Raw genomic sequence first — 13,078 nt, 5'->3', positions numbered from 1 at the left:
TTGCAATATCCTGAGCCTAAGAATGTCATCCACCATCTGCGTCGCAGCAGTAAATGTTACAATAAGGTTAACTGAATATCCTTTGTAGCTATTCATTGGGTCACTATTTATAAAAGACATTCCGTGTTTCTGCTGGAATACAATAACCACTTAAGATGCTATTAATAAATCTGAATTAAAAGTTATCACTTGGCTGATTTTGTAGCAAACATTTTCATTGTTTTGTTTAAAGACATGCGTGCTATGAATTTCTCGTATTTCCCTACACAGATGGTTCATAATTATTAACAAATGCTACCATTCATCTCACTAAGATGCAATGGAGAATTGCAACACATTCCTTTAATATCACTCATCAGTCTGTGTTTCGAATCTTGATTCATGATGAATTTTGCCATTGGCTTTAAACATCTCTTTCAAATTATTGCGGTGGGACTTTCCAGATTGCAATTAGTGCCACTAGGTGGTATAGAAATCTTCAAGATAATTTTCTCCCTTTTGGGGCTTTGTCAGAATGCTATTGCATAAAGCATACACACCACGTGGTGCAGTGCTTGTCTTCTCTCTCTTTCCCACAGGACACACATTTAGCTCTGTGAGTGCCAGCAGGTGTGGGAATCCAGACAATCAATCTTGCCCATTCCCCAACTGGGTCATCATCTTTCTCATCCATCTTCTTCATTGCCCAGTGTATGCAGTTCTCAAGTCCTGGATGCTTCTTGGATTTCATGAGCACATAATCAATTTGATGCCCACAGTTACAAGGACAGTGAAAGGAAGCTACCCTACCCTTCCTGCTTTTCCTATAATGAGCAGAGCTTCATTGTAGGGACCATTGTCTGGCACAAAAATCTTTCCCTAAAGAAATTCTCCAGTCCCAGCCTGGTGAGATAGCTCAGTGGACCAAGCATCTGCTTTGGCCAGCACAGGAACCAGGGTTTGATCCCTAGCCCCTCATGCCACCTTGGCCCCACCCCTAGAGACTGAGTTGGGCATGGTGGTGCACACCTGTAATCCCAGTGCTGGGGATGCTGAAAGCAGGAGGATCACTATGAGTCTGTGCTGCATAGTGAGACCCTATACCAAATACACAAATAAAAAAAGAAAGAAAGAAATTCTCTAGTCCCAAGTATTATGCTTCATACTGTTGTAGCTCAAAAATCGAATGACAACGAGGCAAGTCCAAAAGTTAAAAGAAGCGCTTTATTTTAGCTGGTACCTAGTGGCAACACCGGGCACAAAGTGCCTAAGTGTGCACCGAGCATTGACAAGGGTCAGTATTTAAGCTTGAAAACCGCAAAAACAGGGAGAGGAAGAAGTGGCAAGGTCATTAGCTCATGGGGTGGTCCTGTTTAGTGGAGGTGCTGAGTTGGCAGTCATACATAGTTCATTGAGACAAGGTTTTGGAAAACAGACATCATAAGACTTGAGTCACAGGAGTGAGGAATTGGGAGGGGTCAGCGCATACTCGGCGAGGTTAGAAGGGCAACAAAATGGAGTCAATTTTGACAGGGTACAACACATACCTTTGACATCTGCCCAAATTTTGAAACTCTCCACTACTGCTCAGTTTCCTGAAAACATTCAGGTAGAGTACATGAGTGCTGAGCTCAAAGCCAGCCTGTGTAAAGTAGAGAGGAGTAGAAGAATAATTTGACATCACCTCTTCTGCTTTGCAAGCTCTGACATTCATTTTCTTTTTTACCCCCTTTTCTTCTAAAAACTCACCTTATGGTTTACTTGAAATTTTCCTGTTTCACAAAACACATTGGAGCATATTTTCTCATTTAGAATCCCAGGTCCTTACATGCTAAGTAAGTAATGGTGTCATCATGTATGCTTGACCCCCTCTGGGAAATGAAGAACTCTTGGCTCTTGGGGTTTGGCCCTAGTAAAAACTTAAGCTGGAGGAATGGGAAGGATATTTCAACTTCCCCTTGCTCAACTGATAAAAACAAAAGTCTCATTTCTGTACACCGTGCAGAACTAGGGTGGCTCCAGCTGTCCTCGCTCAGTCTGCTCCTTGATATCCACCCAAAATAATACTCTTCCCTCCAGCTGGCCCTTGTGCCACAGATGACTGGGTAGAAGCCCACTGTTATATGGGGAAAAGACAGTGGTTTGACCTAGCAAACCTGGAAATCAGTCTTGGCTATTCTAGCTGTATCACTTTTTTATTTAACTTAGCTTCATATAAGTCACTTATGATACCAATTTTGCCCTCCAATTATTCTTAATGAAGATCATCAGAGAGTCTGAGCCCAAACATACTTTGTATTGCATAAATTCATATACCTGGTAAATATATTTTAATTTTCCAACTTTAGACTGCCAAGTCAGCTTATTCCTCTTTATTGCCCAAAACATGACAGCACAAGCCCCCAGCTGGCCACATTTCCAGGAAATACAAGTTTTGTTTTCTGCTCTTCTTCTCCCTGGTAGTTTCTAGACACTTTGAGGAATGCTTTTCAGTCACTCTGGTCTTCTTGCACCATTCATCCATGACATATGGCCTGGAGCTTTCATGCCACTGCCAGATCATGGTACCATTTACAATGCTTCAATCAACTTCATCATTTCAACTTCCCTGAAGCTAAGAGAATCCATAGCTTTATCGACCCATTTTATATGCTGTGAATTCACCCTTATTAGTGTAAATTTTCCAATTTTTGTTGTACATAGATAGTTGAATAGCCAACAAACTAAGATATTGAAAAAATATGAGCCCGCATTATCCTTCCAAATTCCCACTTCCCCCTTTGTAGTAACCTGCCAACCCCCATTCCTAGCTACTAGCAGTCACCCAGATGTTTTACTGTCTTCAGAGTTGTGCCTTTTTAAGAACACCTTATCAACTCAGTCACAGTAAATAGCCTTTTGAGACTAGCTTCTTTCATTTAGCAAAATGAATTTGAGATGCACCCTTGTGATTCTCTATCTCAGTAGTTGTTTCCCTTTTTATTACGTGGGTGTTTTCCGTTGTCTAAATGTGCCACATTTGCTTATTTATCAACTGAAGTACAAGTTGTGCTTCTTGCAGCTTTGAGCAATTACAAACAAAGTCACTGTAAACATACGTGAACAGATTTTTATATTTAAACACAAGTTTTCCTTTCTTTTGAGTAAATAAAAGCATCAGATTTTTCTTTATTTTATAAGCATATGTTGCATTGAAAAGAAACTGCCAAACTGATCATTAAAATGGCTACAACATTTTGCATTCTTGCCAGAAATTTGTAAAAGTTGCAGAAGTTCTAATTCCTCTCCACCTCCAGTCAGTTGTGTTTCTTTGGCCATGCCAGATATGTGGTGGTATCCCAGAGCGTTCACTTGCTTTTCCCTAATGGCTCATGCTAACAGTATCTTTGTTGCTTATTTGCCACTCCTCTATCTTCTTTGGTTAAGAGTCTGTTCAAATATTTGCTTATTTTTATTGATTGATCCTTATTATAGTGTTCTAGTAATTCTCTGTATATCCTGGCTACCAGTCCCTCTATGTTTTCTGAGTATCTTCCTTCAATCTGTGGATTCTGTTTGCATCATATTAAGACTGTCTTTAAAAAACATCAGAAGTTTTACACTTTAATGCAATCCAATCTATATTTTTTTCCTTTATAGATCAAACTGGTGGTATTACATCTAAGAAAAATTTTATCTAGCTTAAAATCATGAAAACAAAAGTTTTCTTTCATAAGTTTTCTTCTCTGTCTCTCTGTCTCTCTCTCTGTCTCTCTCTCTCTCTGTCTCTGTCTCTGTCTGTCTCTCTTTCTCTCTGTCTCTGTCTCTGTCTGTCTCTCTCTCTCTCTCTCTCTCTCTTAATATTTAGTACAGGGTCTATGGGGTCCACAGAGTATAAAGAATCTCACTACATAGATCAGACGTGTAGTTATTCTCCTGTTTTCAGCCTCCCAAGTGCTGGGATTACAGGCATGCGCCACCACACCCAGTCTCAATCACTGTCTCAGTGCACTCTGGGGGTGGGGTCGGCAGGACATGCCAGAGATCAAACCCCAGCCATTGCACTCTGCCTAAGCAAGCGCTTTCGTCTGCTGAGCTATCTGGCTGGCCCCTTTCATAAGTTTTCTTGCTTTAAATTTTGCATTAGATTCTGTAACGTATTTGAAGATAATTTTTGTATATCCTTTATAAGCACAGTCTTGCTAAATATATGTTGAACTTACATTAGTTAGCCTCACCTTATTTAGCACCTGGCTTTATGGTTTAGATTTTTTCTTTCTCAAAGGGCATGTGTATATTTGTTTACCTATATCTGTTATATAAATACATGCACATGTTTGGTTATATTGTTACACAGAATCCATCATGATTTTCCAGCATATATTTCTTTCCTAAAATAAAATCTATGTGTTCTTTTTTCATTTGCTTTCTTAATCAAAAAAAGACAGCAAAAAAAAAAATGTGACCACCACTTTTTAAGACATAAGTAATCAGACATTAAAAACTTCAAATTTAAAGAGTTAGATTGTGTTTATATGAGTCAATGGTAAAATAGTCTGTGGAATAAGTCACAGCCAACAATTTAGAGATATTTTAGTCTTTATAAAGCAGGTTATAAAGATGGATACCAGTTTTTGAATAATAAAAAAAACTGATTTAGCCTTTACTCTTTGAATAACAATGATTAACGACTATTTTAGACTACTTGGGCTGCTATAACAAAATATCATGGATTGAATTTTTTTATAAACAACAAACACTTATTTTTGCAATTCTACTGAAGTCTGAAATCTTGTTGCACACAGATTCAATGTCTTGTGAATGCTGCTCTCTGGCTCATAGATGGCATTTGCATATTGCCTCCTGGTATGATGGAAAGATGAAGAGACTTTTCTGGAGGCTTCTTTTTCTAATTTAGGCAAAAATTCTGCTCACATTCATGACCTCATCACTCCACAGAGACCAATTCTTCCTACCGTGGCTTAAACTGGGACCTGAAGACCAATCGTGTCACCAAGATGCAGACACATGGGTCTGTGAGACCCATATTTATTACTTAGAATATTTGTATTGATGAATTATTAATTTTAATATTATGAGTTTCATTATATTCAACAATGAGCATTTAACAGCAAAAATTATTACCAAAATAAGGCATTCAATTTTTAGTACTTACTGTTCATAACAAAGCCTCAAAATGTCATGGCCATTATCACCATCACCACCGCCATGTGCCACCCCACCCTTCTGTTATAAAAGTGTGAACTTTACCATAATGGATTCTGTTTGTCATCCGTGCATGCGGAATCTGGGGATTCACTTTTGACCTCCTCTAAATCTTGTAAGTCTGGTTTTTCATGTGCCATCGAATTGAACTGGGAGACTTCTACAAGAAAAATCAAAAGAAAATTTTAAAAGAAAAAATCCTAGAGTGGTGTGGGGTTATTGAACACACTTTGCTGCTCAGATAAACATATGCAAAATAAAGTTATTTGTAGCATAAAATGGTGGTGGGGGATCTTATTTTGCTACACTTGTACACATGCTCACAGCTTCTGTTTGTCATGTGAAGTGTGTAAACACATAGATTGCTTCCCATGTCCCTCAGGGAAAGGTGCTGAGATGCACAGCTGGCCACTATTAGGTTAAAGTACAAACCGACAGTAGTAAATTAGGGCATGGGCCAACTGGACCCAGTGTTATATACCTTCAATGTGAGGATTATAACATACAGACATTGGAAGAACCAAAGCAGTACTTCTAAGCATTTTGGGAGTTTTATTCAAAGTATTCCATCATAATCTGAGATCTCTGATGGGGGAACATTGTAGAATGGTATACATTTTAGTCACTGTCCTAGTACGGTGATAATACAAAATTGTTTCCCTTTCAAATTTCTGTCTTATAACAGGAAAAGTCTAATTGGAATAAGTTTAATAATTGCCTTTGTTGCTGGAGGACAGTTTAAACCAGTAAGAAATCTATGTCATGATAATAATAAACTTAATATTTATTTTTGAATTTAGTTCTTTATCAAAATGCTGTTTGGAAAATTCTGTTTTGTATAAATTAACATCTTTCAATTATGCCTAGCTTATTTCCTCATAGTAAAGCAGGAATTTTTGGTTTTACCCAAGAAAAAATTTAAAGGATATTAATATTTAAATCAATACTATGAAATATTCATAGTACTGTTTTAAGAATTATTAATTAAAATATTACTTTAGCCTGATAAATATTAGCTTGTATTGTGAACTACTTATAGATTTATATAAATAGAAAAATAGCTTATATGAGGCACACTTATATTTTATTGGTTTGTATCAGTCAGTGTCCACTACAGAAACAGATTTAATGTGAGATATATAAATATAGAAGAATTTACAAGGTTGGATATAATAGCTGCCCACAGAATCAAAGGTAGAAGACTGTGGAGTCTGTCTGCACATAGGAGCCTGAAGGGTCCAGTCCGAAGTCTGAAGTTTGAAGAGTCTTCCATAGAAGGTAAACAGTCTAACCAGAGGGTGGAAGGATCTCTCCTGGAAGCTGAGATGACATTTAAGATGAAGGTGAAGACTGGAGCGCCTCCAGAGAAACAGAAGCAGACCCATCACTCTTTGTTTCTCCTTTGTACCATCTAGGCAACAAAACGTGCTACAATGGATCTTCCACACCCAAGGATGTGTTATCACTGAGCCAATTTATTTGAGCTTCTCTTATTCAATTGACACAATCAACCAACCATCACATGGTTTATTTTGTTTAGGTTTCAGAATAAATCCAAGTGATTTCATTCTAACAGCTGACTTATTTGACATAACCAAGTCTTTCTTTATTTATTAATTTTTTAAAATTCATTTTATTGAGAAAAAGATAAAATAGCAATGAGACAGTTTTAAAACAGATTAGTAGTATGGTTACAACAACTAATACATTGCATATTGTTGTCTTCACAGTAGTTATTCAGAGGACAAAAATGCAAACATGATATCTTGTCTATACAATATTAGTACAAACTTTTATTCTCAATGAACTAAAAGAATGTAGCTGTATATAAATCCTAACTCATTTGTATATATATATATATATATATATATATGTATTTCTTTTGTGTATATATATACAGATATATTTTTAATCAAAAGTTTATATCAATTCTAGTGATTTTTTTTCTCAGTTTGCCTTTCAAAGGTCTTTCTTCTTCAGTGTGTGCTCTTTGGTTTCATTATTTGTTTTTGGTTTGTGTTCTGTGCCTTTATCTTTTAGGTTTTATTATTCATTTATCTACACATATGTAACATATTGCAATTTCTTCATCTGTAAATGGAAGTAGGTAATAACCATTGTCTGCTAAATGATTATCTGTTTATTTGAATTGCATGGATTTATAGAAATTAAGAAAACTAGAACTTTATCATCATTTTCCCTTTGTGGATTTCATGCATTTACTGACATTTACAAATGATAGTAGAATTTTACCAAAATCTGTACATAAGTCCTTTGCTACAAAACTGAAATGTTTCTTTGCATTTATTTTACCCAACACTGTGTCATTTATGTTTTAATATAATAAAGTTCATGAAGACTACAAAATTATGTGTTTTAATACTAGCTTAGAGGAAAAACATATTAGAAAGTCCAGAAGGAGATTTCTTGAAAATTAAGCATAACTGTAAGCAATAAGCCATTGATAAATGCTAGTGAAGACCATGAAACTCATCTTCTCAATCTAGGGCATAAAACAACTTTTATGGCATTTAAAAATATGCACAAACAGACTGTAAAATATTTGACTACACTTCATGCAATGGAAATGTAGGAAGTTACTCACAGTTATGGGCCTCTGAGGGTTTTGTGTTCCCCATATGTCAGATGGTAAGCACACACTCAATGGACACTTTCAGGTGCCTAAATTATTCAGCTGTTTGAACCATCTCTCTCAAATGCCCCCATGAGTTTTCATAACCAGAGTAACCAGGGAATTGATTCTTTATAGGTTTTAAAAAACTATTAGAGCTGATCATTTCAGTATTCAACTATTAATAGCCCTCTTGTTAGCCAAAAATTTAATGTACCATAGTGTTTTTTCTCTTTGGAAACCATTCTTTAATTGGTTTTCCTTCTTAAATATTACTTCACTTATACTTCATTATAATGCTGGGTGGTGAGTACTATTGTCTTCCATTTTGAAAATGACATAAAATTGTATGTATTTAATTATGTACAACATCATGTTATGACTATGTTCTGTTTTAACAGGGAAACCTTAGATTTACAGAGATTAAATAAATTGTCTAGGTTCACACCACTGAAAAATAGGGACCAGAGAAGTGAATTTCTGAAGCTAAAAAAAGCCGCTGGAGAAGTGCCAACAGTTCATAAAATTTTGAAGCCATGTCATCTCAATAATATTAATAAATTATATAATGATAATTTACTTTTACTGTGTTTATTATTTTCCAGCAATGTATTTAATACTTTACATACACTAGCTCACTCTAACAAGGACCCAGTGAGTAGATTCTATCATACTCACCTCAGCAGTGAGAGTAATGAAATAAATGGCAGAGTTGTGACCCTGAATACAACGTCCAACCATCTGTGTTTATCTGAGGACTAAATTTATTGCTTATTGTTTTAATTGGAGAAACTACACTGAGAAGTTAGAAGATGAATTCTGTAATTTGGAGACTTTACTTCAGGTGATTGGCCAATAATATTAATAAATAGGTTTGAAGTTTTGAAGGAAGACTCAAATCAGGGATTGTGTTTTTTCTTATTAGGTGCAAGACATATCTAATGTAGTAAATCTCAACCTTGTTCTAACAGGTGAAATCAGTATTACTGACACAGTCTAGAAAGTTCAAACACATAATTTATTAATTATTCCTCTTTGAAGTGTTATAATAACAGCTCAAGGTTGAAAACAATTTTAAATGTCAATCTTAGCATATATTTCTATCATCATTTCTGTAATTAAAAAAATAAAAGCCTTGACAAATCGGTTGAAAATATATCAGATTCTCACAGGAATTAAAGATAACTGGCCAATTGAAACCATATCTGAGAGTGGTGGAGAATTAGGCTTGAAATTTTCAGAGCTGGGAAAAATGCCCACTCTGCAGTGCAGCTGTTACCTGGCGCCAGTGCTTCAATTTTAAGCATCAGTGATTTCCCCTAGAATGGTATATTTCCCCCTAGATCACACAGCATCACTTATTCTTCTAAAAATAGAAATGAGTCCTTATTTTGTGAAATGTAACTCTCATTGATGAACTGAAAATTATCTTCTTTTACAAAAACCAATAATAATAAGTCACCATCACTTTTGAGTGTACTTGAATTATCACTCAGTATGGCAGTGTAATCCATAAATAATCTTACCACTGAATGCATCTAGCAATATATCCCTAAGGTATTTACAACAACGATTCTTACTAAGAACATGTGCTGCTTTTCCTGGCACTGGAATAAGTGGGAAATAGAGACAGGAGACACAAAGATTAGACTGTTTGAATCCACAGTTTAAAAAACAGAACCCCTTTTCAATCAAGACATGAGTAAAATAAAAAGGCTTGATTTCCACTCTGCTTATCAGCTTCCAGATACTATTATAAATAGTCTACTTAGAAAGAAAAATGTTTGAGTGCATGATTTGAGAAGTTTCCATTCACTGCCTTTGGGCCTGTGGCAAGGCAGTGCATCATTGTGAGGAGCGAACGGTGAAGCAGCCCTGCTTACCTCATGGTGGCTGGGAATCAAAGGAACAGAGGGGAAGAGCTGAGATATCCACGTGGCCTTCAGGTTCACAACCGCATTGCCCGAGCTTCCTCTCATGAGACCAAGCTTCTCGAGTGTTTTTGTCCCCCAGTTCAGCTCTGCAGCCTGGGGGGTAAGACTTCACCATAGTAGCCTTTAGGGGGCCACTCAAGACAATGCTGGCAATGATCCTTCCCCAAAATAAACTCAAGTAAAGTTTAAATTAAAGCTTAAAGAAATAAACTCAATAAGCACACCATATTGTTTCTTTTTTGGAATCCCACAAGAGACTTTGCATCATTTCATATATGTGCTTTACCTAAACCTATGACAGATCTTAAAAAAGATTAACACAATTACATGTGAAATCACGTATTTTATGAACCTCATCTGTCATTTTTCTCTTAGTGGTCTGCATAAAACATACTACCTGTCCAGATGTCGCCAGGCAGCTCCAGAAGAAACGTCATACAAACTTGCCACAGACATACTGAAATTCATTTAAAATATGCATATTTTAGTAAGAACATTTCTATGTAGATTAATCAATAAGTCTTTATATGGTATGATAATAATATGATTATGCTGTTTAACAGAGTGTTGTTGTGGTTTTTAAATGTGTAGCCTTTGGTTAATTTTTGGATTTATTCAGAGCCATTGGTCATTCTACAATTCATGTACAAAGGGAAGCAGCTAGGTTCCCAGAAACTAAATATAAGTGTAAAAGACCAGAGGCATAAATTTCAAAATCTCAGTATGTTAAAAATTGTCATTAAGATTTTTTCAGTTGTGTGGATAAAATGAAGACAAAGCAATAACTACCACCAAAAAGTACTGAAAAAATGATGAAAAATTGGGTGAAGGTGACATCCTTTCTAACAAATGGGTGAGCGAACAAACAAAAAATAGAGCAAAGGGAAGACAAATTAGCAATAAAGAAAAACACAAAGTTTCTTATTAAAATAGGGCATTCACAAATTTCAATAGAAATTTCATGGATATATTAATAAGTACTATTGTATCTCCTTACAGCCTTCTTGGGTGAACTAATTTCATTAATTTGGGCTTAATAATACAATGAAGGTTTTTTGTTTGTTTGGTTGGTTTTTGTTGTTGTTGTTTTGTTTTTGCTTTTTTGGGCCAGCTCAGCCCATCCTCTGTGCAGGGCTGGTGCTGCATGTGGTGTCAGGGATTGAGCCACGGTCCCTTGCACCTGCCTAAGCTTGCCTAAAAAGGCACTTTAGACCATTGAGATATCTCCTAGCACCACAGTGAACTATCAAGAAGTTTAATTGACTGTCATTTACAGACTCTGAATAAAAGCAAGTTAAAAATGAATTATTTTGAAATGTATTTTCTGGGAAAAGAAAAAGAAGTTCTCAACCTGATATAAAACGGTGGTCTGTTTATTTGAAAACCAAGAGTTAATTGTACTGTTTTGCTTGTTGAGGATTTGAACAACAGAGACTATGCATAGCTGGGTCTTCAGAATGGGTTCAATGTGTAAGAGTTCTTAACCCTCACAAATATTTGGTGTAGCTCACAGTGGCTGACTCTTTGGATGATTTATAAGTGAAAGAGAACTCCACTAAGAACTCCAAGTATGTCCCCCAGATAAATGACATCTTCATTATCTGGACTCTTGCTGGAAATCAAAGTTCATGGACCTCATGCAGTAGGCATGGCCCAGCAATTTGTGTTTAACAGCAAGTCCTTAGGGTCACTCTGATAGGTGCTAATAGGCCCCTGTATGGGCAGACTGTTATCTTGAAAATTAGGCTTGAAAATGGGAGCAGCATCATTTTGAAGAGCCCCTCAAGAGTAGCTGGAGTTTTAAAATTATTAAGCAAAAGGGAACTTCCTTCCATAAATGATGAAGTGATTTTTTTGTTTTAGTTTTTCTTTCTTTTTAAAAATAATTTTATAGAAAAACAAATAGCAATGAGACATTTTCAAAACTGATTAGTAGGACAGTTTCAATAATTAGTACATTTCATATTGCAGACATGCTATCCTGTCCATAAACACTATTAGAACAATTATTTCTATTCACTGAATTAAGAGGAAGTAGCTGTATACATATCCTAACTATATTGAATGTGCATATACAAAATGGTCGTTCATTTGTATCCCCTTTTTTTGTTTAGTTTTGTCAGAAATGGGTATTCCATTGTTTTTTAAATATTATAGGTGCGTGAATTAAGCAAAATATTCCAATATATTCCAGTAGTCCATCATAGTAGTGGGTTTTCTGTAGGACTGGCAATGTCAGAAGTTTTTGACTTGAGCCTTTTATAGCTCAGCATATTAATATTAATATTGCTTTACTTTATATACCTCACTTTTATACTTTTCTGCTGGATGGTTAAGACCAAGATAAAGCATGACCTGTATAACAAGAAATGTAACTTTTGTATCTGATAAGGTCAGTCAAGTCCCCTCAGGATTTATCCTGTAACCCTGTACCACAGTTTATAGATCCTTTGTCAGCCATGTGGATGAGTCACGGCCATTGCTTGACCAATTTGCTCTCTGTTAAAGCCTGAAAGAATGTTTTCTTTCCATGTGACTCTCCTTAGGCACACACTACATCATCAATCACTTTTATGTGTGGCCCCATAATCTCCTTGATCAGAAACTTTGGGACACAACTGAGTTACAAGACGTTACACTACAGGTGCTCCTATGTCCTGAATAAAAAGTGATTTTTTTAAATAATAGAAATTTCATGACAACATTGAAAGTTGTCATGAAAGCATCATATTATTAAATGTGATGTTTTTGCTTGAATAAGAGCTTGGAAAATGTTGAATATGACTTACCCAAAATTATTTAAGAAAATTAATTTCAAAAATGAGAAAGCATTTATAAAATGCTAAATCAGAATAGCAAATACCATCAACAGTGATATGACAGGGATGCAAGGATGGTTCAATATTTGAAAATCTATCAATGTAATACACTATGTCAATAGAGCGAAAATTAAAAACCACATAATCATCTCCATTGATGCAGAAAAGGCTTTTGACAAAGGCCAACACTCACTCATGTTCAAAGTCCTACAGAAAATTGGAATAGATGGCCTCTACTTCAATGTGGTAAAAGCCATTTATGAAAACCCAACAGCTAACATAATCCTAAATGGGGAAAAACTGAAATCTTTTACTCTTAGATCAGGTGTAAGACAAGGACGTCCTCTCTCACCACTTCTACTCAATATAGTTCTGGAATCATTAGCTACAGCCATTAGACAAGAGAAAGAAATAAAGGGAATAAGAATAGGCAAAGAAGAAGTTAAATTATCTTTATTTGCGGATGACATGATACTTTACTTAGAAGACCCAAAAAACTCCACCAAGAA

At 35.8% G+C, this 13,078-nt stretch overlaps 1 protein-coding gene across 7 annotated transcripts in view; it reads left to right on the top strand.

Moving 5' to 3' along the window:
• Positions 1–13,078, top strand: part of Nol4 (nucleolar protein 4) — a 348,720-nt gene that overhangs the window by 244,120 nt on the left and 91,522 nt on the right. The window lies entirely within an intron of this gene.

Source organism: Octodon degus, unplaced genomic scaffold (genome assembly GCF_000260255.1).
Source record: "Octodon degus isolate 3935 unplaced genomic scaffold, OctDeg1.0 scaffold00003, whole genome shotgun sequence".
Classification (NCBI taxonomy): domain Eukaryota; kingdom Metazoa; phylum Chordata; class Mammalia; order Rodentia; family Octodontidae; genus Octodon; species Octodon degus.
Note: the sequence above shows the minus strand (reverse complement) of the source record. Positions and strands in the feature narration are given on the sequence as shown.